Source organism: Nicotiana tabacum, chromosome 17, assembly GCF_000715075.1.
Source record: "Nicotiana tabacum cultivar K326 chromosome 17, ASM71507v2, whole genome shotgun sequence".
NCBI classification, from domain to species: Eukaryota; Viridiplantae; Streptophyta; class Magnoliopsida; order Solanales; family Solanaceae; genus Nicotiana; species Nicotiana tabacum.
This window is the reverse complement of record NC_134096.1, coordinates 114,041,102-114,057,224: the sequence shown is the minus strand read 5'-3', so window position 1 is coordinate 114,057,224 and position 16,123 is coordinate 114,041,102.

The window sequence follows — 16,123 nt, the reverse complement described above, 5'->3', positions numbered from 1 at the left end:
GAATTAGATGTGCTAGCCCCTAAGTCTTCCCGTGATTGTGAGGAATCTTGACCTTCACTTGAGCTTTTATAGAAAAATAGGCTACTGTAATTTCTCATGGGTTTGAATGAGAGTTATAGCAATGTTAGGAACAATGTTCTTATGAGAAGACCAGTTGTTTCAGTAAACGAGGCCTATGCGATAGTAATTCAGGAGGAAAGTTAGAGATCACTAGGAGTGGTTGACACAAATAGAGATCCCCTCACTATGATGGCAGGAAAGACTCAGGGATTCAAGCCTAAAAGGTTTGGGTTGGTCTGTGAGCACTGTGGCTACAATGAACACTTGAAAGAAAATTGTTATAAAATCATTGGCTATCCAGCAGATTTCAAAAGCAAAAAGAAGTTTCAGAGTGGAGGACCAAAGACTTATGCTAATGCAGCAAGCACTGAAGAGCTGGAATCAACTGTGAATAAATTTCAAGGACATGTACTGACAGAGGACCAATACAATCAGCTAGTGGGACTGCTAAACAAACCACTAGCTGGACAATGCTCATCCAACATGGCAGGTATACTTTCTTTATTTTTCAGTGCTTCAATGATAGATTGGATAATAGATTCAGGAGCTACGCTTCACATTACTCACAATAAAGAGGTCCTAAGTAATGTTAAGAGTATGGAAGGTCAGAGTAATAATGGAGTGCAGTTACCAACTGGAATAAGAGCAAAGATAGCACATACTAAAAATGCAAAAATTTTAGCAAATCAGTGGGTAAAGAATGTGTTACATGTACCTGATTTTAAGTTCAATCTACTGTCAGTGTCAAAGCTTACTAGGGATCTCAAATGTTGGGTCAGCTTCTACCCTGATTTATGTCTGTTTCAGGAACTCTTCAGTGGAAAGGTACTGGGGATTGGTAGAGAATCAAAAGGTTTGTATTTGCTGAATAAACGTGCAGCAATATTAGCTGGTGTGGTTCAGAGAAAGGGAACATAATCTACTCTTTGGCATCTGATATTTGGACATGCAGCTATGAGGACTGTTCAGCACATTCCAAGTATAAAGAATAAAGTTAGCAGTAGTGAAGTTAGTGACTGTGATATATGTCCTTTGGCAAAATAATGTAGATTATAATTTCCTATAAGTACTACTAGATCAACATCTATTTTCCAGTTAATTCATCTGGATGCATGGGGCCCCTATAAGGTGCCCACATATAATAAGAAGCAGTGCTTTGTCACTATTGTGAATGATTTTAGTAGGTACACTTGGGTTTGTCTGATACATTCCAAATGTGAAGTGATAGTTGTGTTGCAGAACTTTCTTTATATAATAAAGAATCAATTTGCTGCTACTGTGAAGTTTTTAAGATCTGATAATGGCTCAGAAGTTTTCAATTCTAAGTGCAATAAACTACTAGCTTCACTTGGTATTATACATCAAAGTAGTTGTGCTTACACTCCACAATAAAATGGCATAGTGGAAAGAAAACACAGGCACATTTTGGAAATGGCAAGAGCCTTAAAATTTCAGAGTGATGTCCCTATCAAATTTTGGGGAGAGTGTGTAAGAACTGCAGTTTATTTAATAAATAGACTGCCTACACCAGTATTGCAAGGAAAAGCTCCATATGAGCTATTGTATAAGAAGCAACCCAGTATTGAGCATCTCAGAGTCTTTGGATATTTGGGTTATGCAAGAAACTTGCCAATAAGGGACACATTTGCTCCTAGAGCCAAGAAGACAGTGTTTCTTGGTTACTCTGACACTCAGAAATGGTACAAGTTATATGACTTGGATAATAGAAGTTTTCTTGTAAGTAGAGATATTACCTTCCAAGAACACATCTTCCCATTCAAAGACATAGGCAACATTGAAGATGATATGTTAACTCAATGTCCAATTCACACTCAACTACTATCACCAGACACTTCATCTATCCATCATTCACCAACATAACAATAAGGACCTGCTAACAGCAGCCTTATACCTTATGCACCAGTACAGGATCAATATGATCATGACAACAATTCTGAGGATAGGTTCATTGCTCCGAGCCCCTCTCTTTGTGATGTTGAACCAGAAGTTCATCAATTTGAAGGGGAGACAGAAGCTGTTAGTGAAGTGTTTGAGCCAACAATTCCTGCAGTCCTACCTACAACTGCCCCAGCTGAACCATAGATTCAACTAACTGCACCTTCTGCTTCCACAGAGACACGACTAACTCAACCTGCAGGATCTGCTAGACCTCAAAGGAATTCAGCTCCTCATGCTTGGCACAAAGATTATATAATCCATACCAGACCATCATGTAGAAGAAGATATCCCTTATCTTCCCACATTGCCTATCATCATCTGTCACCAACATATCATTCCTACCTGGGAGTATTCTCAGCCCAGACTGAACCAAAATTCTTCAAGGATATTGTTAAGGATCAGAATTGGGTTACTGCAATGGAACAAGAGATTCAAACTATGGAGGAAAATAATACATGGGAGATAGTAGACCCCCCTGTTGGGAAGCAACCTGGTTCAAAATGGGTCTACAAAATTAAGCATAAGGCCAATGGAGAAGTGGATAAGTTCAAGGCAAGGTTGGTTGTCAAGGGCTATACACAACAAGAAGGATTAGATTATCATGAAACTTTCTATCCAGTGGCCAAAATGGTCACTGTGAGGACTGTGATCAGTGTTGCAGCCTCCAAAGATTGGCCCTTGTTTCAAATGGATGTTATCAATGCCTTCCTACAAGTGATTTATTTGAAGAGGTTTACATGGATCTTCCTCAGGAATTTCACAAACATGGGGAGTGCAAGGTGCGTAGACTGTTGAAATCCCTTTATGGATTGAAACAGGCATTAAGGAAATGGAATATCAAACTCACAAATGCACTTCTACAAGCTGGATACACTCAGAGTGCCCATGATCATTCCTTGTTTACCAAGAGGCATGAAGAAGACATTGTGATAGTCTTGATTTATGTTGATGATTTTTTAATAACTGGAAGTAAGCAGTCCCCCATTGACCAAACAAAGGACATTCTACATAATTCATTTAAGGTGAAAGACCTAGGGGAACTAAGATATTTTATGGGAATTGAAGTTGCGAGATCAAAGAGAAGAGTGTTGCTGAATCAGAGAAAATATGCATTGGAGTTAATCACTGATACAGGCATGAGTGGTTGCAAATCAGTAGCAACTCCAATTGAATTGAATCAGAAACTAACAACAGTTGATTATGACAGTCATGTTGGAAGAGCAGATGATCCTCAACTTGAAGATGTAGGAGCCTATCAAAGACTTATTGGAAGCTAATTTACCTCACAATCACAAGACCAAGCATCTGTTTGCGGTACAGGTGTTGAGCCAATTCATGCAGTAACCCAAGAAGTCTCACCTAGATGCATCCGTGAGGGTTGTAAAATACATCAAATCAACACCTGGATTAGGGATACTACTGAGAAGAGGACATGCATCAACACTCACAGCCTTATGTGACTCAGACTGGGCAGCTTGTCCCAACACAAGAAGATCTGTGACGGGGTATGTTGTGAAACTTGGGGATTCTCTGTTGTCATGGAAGTCCAAGAAATAACAGACAATTAGTAGAAGCTCGGCAGAAGCAGAGTATAGAAGTATGACAGTCGTGATGCAGAAGTCGCTTGGATGGTTGGACTATTGGAGGAATTGAGAAACAAAATGGAAGTACCAGTCAACTTACATTGTGATAGCAAGACAGCTATGCAAATAGCTGCAAATCCAATATTTTACAAGTAGAATAAACATATTGAAATAGATTGTCACTTCATCAGGAAAAAGCTCAAGAATGGGTTAATTGCAACTCAGTACATACCTACAAAAATGCAACTAGCAGACCTGATGACAAAAGGCTTGAGTGCAACACAACATCAGTCCCTATTATCCAAGCTAGGAGTAGAAGATATCTTTCACTTACCAGCTTGAGGGGGAGTATTACAATAATAGGGACTAAATAAGAGACAATAGTAAGTGAAAGGGGACAATATGCAAATAGACAAAAGAGAGGAGAAGGTCGGTGTATAAGAGTATGTTAGAATGACAAATCAGTTAGTTAGTTACAAAAATGAGATTCTAGAATATTCTGATCTCTAGCTCTCTCTCTCGTCTTCTTCTACCTCTTCTCTATATCTCTACTGTATTTGGTTGACAATTGAATCAATATTGGAATACATGATTGGATGTGTAGAAATGATCAATTAGCTTTCTCAATTTAGCTCAATTTGACAGTTTGAAATTTCTCGATCTAACAAGGTTTTGTTCAACTTGGGGCCATAGTTGCAGTCATAGATCTCTTACCCAAGTAGTTTCAATCTTAAAATCCCTATTTAAAATTATTCATATAATAATTTCAATTTTTACTACTAAGTATAATGTCTAAAATAAATTTATATATTTTGATAGTTCAAATATATTTTTAAAGTATATTAGCTTCACACATGTTATTTTCTATATTCTTATCACGAAACAGTCTCATCTTTTACTACTGAGTAGAATGTTAATATTTTCATACGTTAGAATAGTCAAATATATTTTTAAATGAAAAAATATTTGTGTTTACCCGAAAAACGGATAGAATTAAATTTGTACGTGGTTCTAAGGATATGTGGTGCAACTTAATACAAATTATAAGGATAAATGAAAATATCAAGTATAGATTACAAAGAATGCAAAATGGATAAGGTTGCAAAGAAAGGTGAATTTTAGGACTAAACAAGTGGAATCAATTTAAAAAGTTTGAAAGAACAACTCTTCACTATAAGAGAATATGATGCTTGAATTACAATGTAAGCAAAAAATTTGCCCTCTACAGAAATGATAACTATCCCCATTATAGTAGAGGGATCTTACTTTAGATATAATTAAAAATACGTAGTGGGAGACCCATGACAAATCAGCTTTTCCACAATTCCTGCTAAGATTCTCTCCTCTAGTGGGATTGCAACGGCTCTTGTCTATAAGCTCGATATTGACTCGAGTTTTCGGTCTTGACTCGAGCTCTCGATCTTGGCTTGAGCTCGATTCTGACTCGGACCCTTGAATTGATTCGGGATCAATATTGTCGGTCTCTGGATCATAAGCTCGACAACTTTACTTTACATCATAGCTCGATTTGGATTCGAGCTTGATTATAATATCGAGCTTGATATTGATCGGCCCCTCGGACTCGAAGCTTGTTTGTACCATCTTCGGAATCCATCTCGAAGTCTTACTTCGATCGATTATGTTTCGAACTTGATCAATCGTACGAAAACCGAAATATATTTCGACCGTATACAATTTGGTCCATTTGTGGCATTCAATTTTTGAACTTCAACGCAATTGATTCAATATCCTTATGCAGTTTTATCTGGGAAATTAATTGATTGTCTTAGAAGAGATTAAATCATACTTACGACCAAACATATTAAGAGACTAAAAGAACCATATACGACAAATTTATATTGTAATCCATAATATTAAGAGAAGGAAAAGAAAATTAAGGAGAAGATCTATAAAGTACACCGAAAACAGCCCCTAACATGTGTACTCCTTCTATTTCATTTTATGTAATATCTCCTTTTTGAATTTGTAAATGCCACATTATTATATATAAAAATAAATTAATTTTAAATTTCTTATTTTCTTATTATATCATAATTCTCTAGTCGGAGAAATATTACAACTTATTTCACATAACAAATTTTAAAAATGATTTTAAAATTTTATTTTCAACCGAACATTCTAGCTTAAAATGAAATGGGTAAAGTATGTCTCATGAGTATGGTCGTGGAACAACATATGAGAGTTAAAATTGAAGAATTAAATTAAATACTAATGAAAAGTGACAATTACTTTTCTAGACACTTCTGAAGCCGAGTCAGCATTCGCGGCTCTTCTCCTCTGATCTCCATCCTTTTTCAATAACTTGTGAGTGCACACATTCTCATTACACCTGCATTCTTACTCATTATTTTAACTTAAATTATATTAGTATATATAAAAATTATTTTTTATATATTATTACTATAGGAGTATAAAACTTAAATACTTCAAAACATTACATATCACACGACAATAATATGATATTGTATGCCACGTTTGAAGAATGAGTATGGTCTTTTATTAGTTAAAAGAAATTCCAAGAGGCAAAGTAAATGTGTCCAAATTCTACGTATCTTTGGCTTATTATATCCAAGAATATAATCGTGAAACTTCTACACATCTTCTAGTCAAGATATCGTCTCAATACCAAAAAAAAAAGATCAATAAAAATATCCACAGTAGAATGTATCAACACTAGTATAAGTAAGAATAACAAGCACTAGAAGTCTTTTTGGTTAGTCAACAAAAAACAAAAATCTCCATTAATATATATAGCCATGGCTACAGATGCTATTCCGGCAACGGCAGATGATCGGAATATCAGCCGGAAAATCGGACGGTCATTGAGAACGAAGTGCCCGGCGCCGTTCTTGTTGAAAACTTATGATATTTTGGAGGAACAAGAAGAAGAGAATATTAATAAGGTTATTTCATGGAATGGTGAGGGAAATGGTTTTGTAGTGTGGTGTCCAGATGAGTTTTCTGAGCATATGTTACCAATATACTTCAAGCACAACAATTTCTCCAGTTTCATACGACAACTCAACACCTATGTAAGTCTCTACATCTATAATTTTGTGTGGTGTGTGCGCACATATTTAATTACATGTCATATACATATTTATCCTGGGCAAAATATGATTATCAACATATATATTCAGCTACTGTTTGCTAAGTATATATGTAGATTTAGAGGACTTGCTCTTGAGAAAAATAGTTAATTCCTTACACTTTGGTCTCTATATTTAATTTAACCATGATTAAAAAATATATAAATGCATGTGTATATAGAAGACATATGTCTTGTATCTATTTGTTTTTCCTGAGCAGAGGTCTATTAATTAGAAACAAACTCTAAGGTCTTGTATTCATTGGATTTGTACGAACGAGTGAGAAAAATCAAGTTCTTTCCCTCAACGCACTTAACCGTCTGTTATTTGGAGCTTTCTCTTCCAAGGGTTGTAGATAATTATTGGTATATATGTCTTTAAATTTCTAAGTGGATAAAAAAACGCACTGCTTCTGCTTGGTTTGGTACATATACAGAACCATGGTTATTATATTAAACTATATAATACTTTTATAGGCCATATATTTCGTGTTAATAATTCAAAATTTCCTAACATTTTTCTAGCAGAGAATTAGATGAAATACAACATAATAATAATAATATGCAAGATTATGGTAAAATTACTCCCATCTTAGCTTGGAACAAGCAAGGTCCGAGAGATGTTATTTCAGCCAACCTCTCTCAGTGACTCGATCAGTCAAGTAGTCATTTCACAAAAGCCCTTTTCCCCACAAATTAAAAGACCTAAAGAAAAGAAAAAGAAGAGTTGAAAGGTTGGGCAGATTGCTAGCCATTGTATAAAAGAAGTTGGGAATATTTCTCTTATTTTGACTAGACGTAAGAGTTAAGATAGATGGAATTAAGAATCTTTTGTTGGTGATCAGGCTTCGTAAATTGAGGAAAACGCATTTTTTTTATTGTTATGAGATGCCTAATAATATTGTAAACGCAAGTAGTGAAGTATTGTCTAATATGCTTGGTATTAGGATCAATGTCTAATATATCATAATCAAACTCTTAATCTACTAGTCCTTTTTCAACTGTATCTTTAATTGAAGAATCACATCATTAGTATAGCATGGCTGCTGAAAACTTTTTTTTGACGGTTTATTATCGGTGAAAGAATTTCTGACGGTTTTTAGACGATGTTGTTGGTCTAAATTTTCTATATTTCTTGTGTAGTGTCAAGTTTTCGTAACTAATTAAATGGTAGTCAAATTGGTAGAAAGAACCGATCGATCAACAAAAACCATCATAGTCTAAAGGCAATTTAATCACACGTTGTCGCCTTACGGTTTTGGGAAGAATTTATTTGACAGTAACAAGAGTACACTATTTATAATGAAGAAAATAACTTCAAGTTTGACAATGGAGCTCTACAATTATAAAGACTGTAAAAAGAATTGATCAACATTTAATATATATCTTGAAAATTTTCGTTCCCCTGAATACGACCAATTCCATTTTGTTGAATTCATGCGCTGAATATATTTCACCTTTATTTTATATTTCCTTAAATTAATGTTGAAAATTTTAAACGAATAATAGGGATTCAAGAAAGTAACATCAAAACGGTGGGAATTTCAGCATGACAAGTTCAAGAAAGGGTGCAGACAATTGTTAAAAGAAATAACAAGGAAGAAATGTGAGCCAAGTGCCTTTCCTACATACTTACAGCCAACTGAAAGGAATACATTTGCTATAAAAGAAGAGAATACAACAAAGCAGCTGCTCATGGAAGAGAACAAAAACCTAAGAAAAGAAAGGTTAGAATTGCAAATGCAGATTGCTCATTTCCAAAAAGTGGAGATAAAGTTGTTGGAATGCCTTTCTCAATATGTGGAAAATTCACAAAATAAAACTAGAAGATTGTTTTAGAATGCACGGGAGCTTCGTACAACGAACTATTTTTTTATTTTTTTTATTTTATAAACAGCTATGTATAATTATCTCAAACCCAATAATTTTCGGGGGGGGGGGGAAGGGAGAAGATAATTAACCCCGTGCACCCCCTCCGTTTGGCCAAAAAATAATTATCTTTGGCTAAACTAATTGAATGTATTAAATGAGGGGTTAAACCTAGCTAATAATAATAACTTCAGATATGAATTCAATGTTCGAATAACAATAATGGGAGAGGAATATTCAAGATTCAATTACATTGAATGGCTCAAAAGTAAATAGAGAGAATAATTCACCTAATCTCGAATGTGATGAAATGGTTCTTCTTTTGACTATGATGAATGACAGATAGATACAAGGATTTCAGAGCCTTTCTGGGATCTGATGTCTAAGATGTAGAGAGTCTATTTTTTTGTCAAGGAATTTCTTATCAGAGCCCCTTTCATTTGATCTATCTCTTTCTATTTATAGGGGCAGACCCTCAATTAACCCTAAAAGTAAGTATAAAGAATATCTAACAGAATATTCTCTACTAAACTTGTTGTTACTGCTCCCTCCAATACTCGACCTCGGCCATAATCGGTTGCTCGGCAACGGATCCTATTAGTTATTAGTCGACCTCGGCCATATTACTTATGGCAACATCACTCGTGTTGAATGCCCTTAGGCAGATTTTGACCCATACAGTTAGTCCTTGCTCGCGTATGAAGGTGATCACTTCCTGCTCGCGTATCTGAGCGAATGCTCCTGCTTCTACCCATTTAGAAAAATAATCAGTCAAAACTAAAAGAAAGCGTACGTTACCTCGTCCTGCAGGGAGGGGACCGACAATGGCCATCCCTCACTTGATGAAAGGCCAAGGGGAAGTAACCAAATGGAGTTGCTCGCCTGCTTGGTGGATCATTTGGGGCATATTTTTGGCATTGCTCTATCACGACCTAAAATCCAACTAGCCGTGATGACACCTAACCCAACCCGTTAGGTAAGCCAATTTATAAATATCCGATTCTAATAATATTTAACTCACTCTAATAAACTCCTTAAGGACTGGTAGTACAAATCATGAGCTTCTAAGATTAGAATTTACAAAGTTGGTATGAAATAAATACATCATCTGTTCGAAATATACATAAACATATTTTCTTAAATAAATCTAAGGCTACCATGAACAAGAGGTAGCTACGACCGGAACACAGGTACGTCTCCAAATTCAGTTCCCGTCGGTCATATCAATATCAACATCCAATATCTGCACGCAAGGTGCAGAAATGTAGTATGAGTACAACCGACCCCATGTACTCAATAAGTAACAAACCTAACCTTAGGTTGAAAGTAGTGGCGAGCTGGAACAAAGGTCGGGTCCAACACCAATAACCAACAATAATCCATAATAATGTAAAGCAAGTAATAAAAGAAGTAACTCAGAGATAAAATGCTCAGCTTAATCATGATTTCTGAAAATAACTCTGCCTTTCAAGTGTATCAGTGAAAGATCAAGTCTCTTACCGAAGTTGCCAAAAATATGAGTAAGTTTGAAAACAGTAATTTTTCCAATTTTCTTTCAATAATAAATAAGATATTTCATTTTCTTTCCACATAGCCAGCGAAAAATGCATCACTATGCCCATATGCTAATATGTGTGAGAAGTCATGAATGACGTGATACCGTACAACATGAGAAAAATGCATCTATATGCCTGTATGTCAAGTGTGCATGTCAATGCGATGCAACTTAGTGATAAAACCATATACATACTTTCAGAGTATCATTTCACTCAGTTCTCTCAGTCACTCAGTCCTCCCAGTCACTCAATCCTCCCAATCGCTCGGCACTCGCACTCGACACTCGCAGTCAGTTGGTGCATGCGCTCACTGGTGGTGTGTACAGACTCCGGAGTGGCTCCTTCAGCCCAAGCACTATAACAAGGCAATCATGGCATAAATCAGTCAATAATATTGTGGCGTGCAACCCGATCCCTTAAATAATAATATATATATAAATCCAATATGGCCTGCTGCGGCGTGCAGCCCGATCCCATAATCATCCTCACAATCAGGCCCTCAGCCTCACTCAGTCATCAATCTCTCCAGTCTCTCGGGCTCACAATGTCATGAAACTAGCCCAAAATGATGATATGATGTATCATTAAATAACAACAGAGACTGAGATATGATATGCAATGAATGAACATGATTGAGTATGAAATTGTAATGTAAGCAAATAATTCAACAACAGTAATGATTTCAGTGGGTCCCATCAGGATAAGCATATAGTCTAGACATGGTTTCTAACATGAATCACAGCTCGATAACTCTAGTACGTAGAGATTCATGATTACAGATAAGTTCAGGTAATTACACAGTACCACAGAAATAACGGAGTCACAGTTCACACAGTGCACACCCACACACCCGTCACCTAGCATGTGCGTTACCTCAACACCAAACACATAACACATATAATCAGGGTTAATACCCTCAGCTCCAAGATTAGAAGAGTTACTTACCTCGAGCAAGCCAAATCCAATACCGAGCAAGCTGTACAATACTTCGGAAATTCCATTCCGCATGTATCAACCTCCATACGCCTTTCTATCTCCTCAATTCAATCCAAACGATTCGTATCTATTCAAACAATGTTCAAATTAATCATAATTTACTCTAATGCTTATAATTTAACAATTAACAAAAAATCCCAACTACGCTCGAAAAATCGACAGTGGGGCCGACGTTTCAGAATCCGACAAAACTCACAAAATTTGACAACCCATTCAAATACGAGTCCAACCATACTAATTTTACTCAAATCCGACTCCGAATCGATGTTCAAATCTCGAAAATTCATTTTATGAAATTGTAGAAAATTCCTCTAATTTATCTTGAAAAATCAATAATCTAACGCCGAAAATGAAGATTAATTCATGGAATATAATCACAAGGGAGTAAAGAATGCTTACCCCAAGTTGTATGGTGAAATTTGCCTCTAAAAATTGCCCAAACCGAGCTCCCCAACTTTGTTTTCGTCAAAAATGGCAAAACCTCCAGTTTATAGGGATTTTTAGTGTTTGGGCGCCAGAGGTGGCATGGGGCACTGCATGTGGCACAGTTTCCAGTATCCCAAAAATTTTCAGGGCCAGGGCTAGCGCCCCATGCTACCCTGGGCGTTGGCGGCGACAAAAAATCGTTCCCGACACGGAAATGGGCGGGGGCGCTAGCCCTGGGCGTTGGCGGCGACGGAAAATCGTTCCCGACACAGAAATGGGCATAACTCTCTCATACGATGTCCGAATTCGACGATTCTTTTTGCTATGACTCCGTAATTTCAATATGGATCTAATAATTTAATAAAAACTGCATTTGGAGCTCATTTTATTAATGTGATACCACTTATACTTGAAGAAACGACGTCGGAACATTCTACATTCGATGCCGAAACATAGTAAATCAAGTCCGATTGACCTCAAATATTGCACACAAGTCATAAATGATATATCAGACCTATTTCAAATTTCTAGAATCAGATTCTGACCCCGATATCAAAAAGTCAACTCCCCGGTCAAACTTTCAGCTTAAATTTCTATTTTAGCCATTTCAAGACTAATTTAACTACGGACTTCCAAACAATTTTACGGATACGCTCCTAAGTCCAAAATTACCATACAGAATTGTTGGAATCATCAAAACTCTATTTCGGGGTTATTTACACATAAGTCAATCATCCGGTCAACCTTTTCAACTTAAGTTTTCAACTTTGAGACTAAGTGTCTCAATTCATTTCGAAACCTCACCGGACCCAAACCAATTACCCCGACAAGTCACATAATAACTGTAAAGCATAAATTGAGTTGTAAATGGGGGAACATGGCTGAAATACTCAAAATGACCGGTCGGGTCGTTACATTCTCCCCCACTTAAATATACGTGTGTCCTCGAATGTGCCAAGAGTTGTTTCTAAGCCGTCACATCACTATTTCATCTTACCACGCACATACCCGGGGGTGATCCCACATCACCCTATACCATATAGGCCTGAAAACACCACATAACAGAAAATCACTAATTTAGCCTTAGCCCATTAACCTTGGAATCCAATTTCCAACATCCAAAAATTTCTTTTCAAGGCCCGAATCTCACATCTACACGCTGTATGAGTCTTAATAAGTTGTATTAGGCCTTAACCATACCCCATATATAATAACATAACATACTACACAACTCGCATACTCGCAACACCATTTCCTATCACAGTAACTACTCAACCAACCGGTACTAGTATTAAACCTCATATCAAACAAAACCTCGTTCCCAAAACCTTCGTACACTGCTGATAATTAACAAAACATGTGGAATCTCATAACCACTTATCAGATCAACTAGTCATGGAGCTATCTCGCCCCAACCAGACCCATAATAACTTTTTAAGCCGACTTTCGATATCATCCTCCCAAATATAATATTATCAAATCCGATAGTACTTATTCTAGGTCCAATGACCTCATCTCATCAAACACAACCACTTTATTGACTTGCAACCCCAACACAACCTAATATTTACAACCAACTCCTCAAATTTCCTGAAGAGGATAACCATAGGCGTATGTGCACAATTCCTCAAATACACTACTCAAATAATTTTTATCGTAGAGGAAGGAAAACAATAAAATCAGATAAATTATCAAAGAAATGAAATTCCCACACACTGCAGGGACAACTCACATGCGACACGGACAACTCACGTGTCAATGATACCAATATGTAGATCCGCACGGACAACTCACGTGCCAATAATATAAATCGCATGGCATGGTCACATGCCTCCAGTCCCAACATATCATATAGGAGCAATTAAATAAGTACACATGTATATGATAATGAAATAAGATTCTCATGCTCCTAGACTGGTATAAATAATACGCCATAGTGTAAGCATGTACAAAGTCTGCTATTTACAACTCAAATCGGCAAGTTAACACAGAAATAGTAACTACCAAGTTTTCTTAGGGAATTAGCCTCTTTATAACCTCGAGTATAGCCCAGATAGATCTCCAAAAAGGTACGAATACGAGAAACCTTATAACTTTATGCTTTACAGTCAACTCTAGGCATAGCATAGCCTAAGCATTCTTTCGAGTATGAATACTTGCCCTGATTCTCGCTTATGGGCTCAAACCTCACATATATACGCACTTGTAGCGCGTAGCTGTCACAAATAATTAATGCAACTAGTGCCTCCATTGAGTTTAAATAAAATACTCACCTCAAAACAGGCCATAACCCTGAAACAATATGCTTCTGAGAACTTCCAGTCTCCAAATTCATATAACGCATGAATCACCGTAACTGGTCCCAACTCCAGCACTCGAATGACTAACACATCTTTCATGCACAATCATCCCACGAGGAATTCTTCCAAAAAATTTCCGTGCCACATAGCAATAATTAGAATATCAACAGTCTATCAACCAGGTGAGTACCGTAATACCGATGAACATCCGTAAGTCAAAACACTATGCGCCTTCTCAAATGTGCACCCTTCTCAGGGATTACCGAGCAGTTACAATATTTATCTAAATATCTGAAACTGACCATTCTGTCCAAACTTCATGACCTTCCCTTCAAGGCCGAACTGCCACTTTGTACATGTAAATCTTAATCCCGCACAAAATACCACATCTATCATACCATCATGTGAAAAGCACGAGAATCTCATTATCAACTCTGAGTCACCGGCAGTTTACATATCCGGTTATTTAGAAACCTTCCTCTTTCTTCCTTCCAGGAGGAAATCACAATACACAACACGTTCCCCACACCGATAAAAAAATAAATATTTGGTCCAAATCATGGTAGAAACTATCAAGAACACTTTGAAATCCATTTGCACATAACCAAGCTATCAGAACTGAATTTCTTTAACTTGACCAAGCCACGCAAGTCACCATATCCAAGAATATTGCAACAAAAACATATGTAGAGCCTCACCACATCATAGGTAACCAAAGAACCAATCATACCATTACTATACTGGTCCAGCCTGCTACCCAGTCGTTCTATTATCCTTAAGTTGACACTTCTCCTTGTCAAAACTCCACAATCCTTACCCAATGCTCACTACAAGACATCCTAACATAAAACCACATCACCTTAAGGCCCATAAGCCGTTGTATTCTTCTTAAGCACCTCATAAATACCACAACCGAGACACCCACTCTGAAAGACCTTATGTGAAATAAAAATTATTCCTCTTTCCTTTATTATACTAAAATATAGAATCTATAGTCATACAGAATTACCGCAAGTCCCGACACCCTCCAATGTAACTAACCGATTTTAGCGATATACAAATCTGAAAAATTCTCCATTGCTTACATATAAATCTTGAATGCATTAGAACTTTCTCGAGAGTCATCCACTCTGCTCAAATCTCAATTGCACCGCCCAAATGGGCCGAACTGCCTATGCTCAATTAGTACAATAACACCCCAAAGAAGTAACCATGTCTTAACACAAACGAGCAAATTCATACTTCATGTACAATACATCCGTCACGAATAACAACTCAACTCATTCAGTGATTTTTATATGCTCATAAAGTGCAATATAACCCGTATCCAGGAATTTCCTTACTCGACTCACCCTCTATCTCAACCTCTGCAAGTCATAACTAATCCACAAGTATACCTCAGACCAAAACCAATACAACACATAACTATGAAATCAAATCGTCAATAACAGTCTTCCCCACTTGGCTCAAAGCCATAGAACAAAACATTCCATAACTCACAATATCCATACTCTATTACTGTCATAATACCGCAGTCAATTCAATGAAAATTCTTCTCAAGCTCATGCTACACCAACCATAAAATACCTTAATCATCTGTTAAGCTCGTATTTATTTCTCTTGACAGTAAAGTCAACTTTCTCAACCATATTCAAATTCAGATCTCAACACATACACCCATCTTGTAGAAAAGAAACTCTCTGCTTAGCATTATAAGGAGCACACCTCCGTAGATTGCTCCGCATGAGATAACCCACATGCTTTGCCAAAAATTGACATCTTGATATACCCTTTCACAGCCACAATCACTACACGATCACTTAATCTCCCTAAGTCTGAACTCATCTACAAGACATGAAAATCTACTTTGCTCCACAATTAAACAACATGAAAGATCCTTCAACACATTCATACTCGAGACTATATATCAAATCAAGACAGACACCATATCTCAAGCAAACTATTCTCGTCACAATCAAACCATTTAAACACATTCTGCAGTCACATCATGCTCATCATATAGCTATTCAATCGCTCATTGAGCCACAAATTCCACTCATATGGACACTACCGTACATATGAGTCCAAATGTACAAGTTCACACAACTGAAGCTACCGAGCCTAAGATGTGGTCTAAACCCGGCCTCAAGTACTCCAAAATGGCCCATCACCAAAACACAGAATACACATCTCAAACATCGTTCATAGAATCACAAGTCGGTGATGCACAGCTGATACTGAGCGCTCACATGCGCACACAAATGC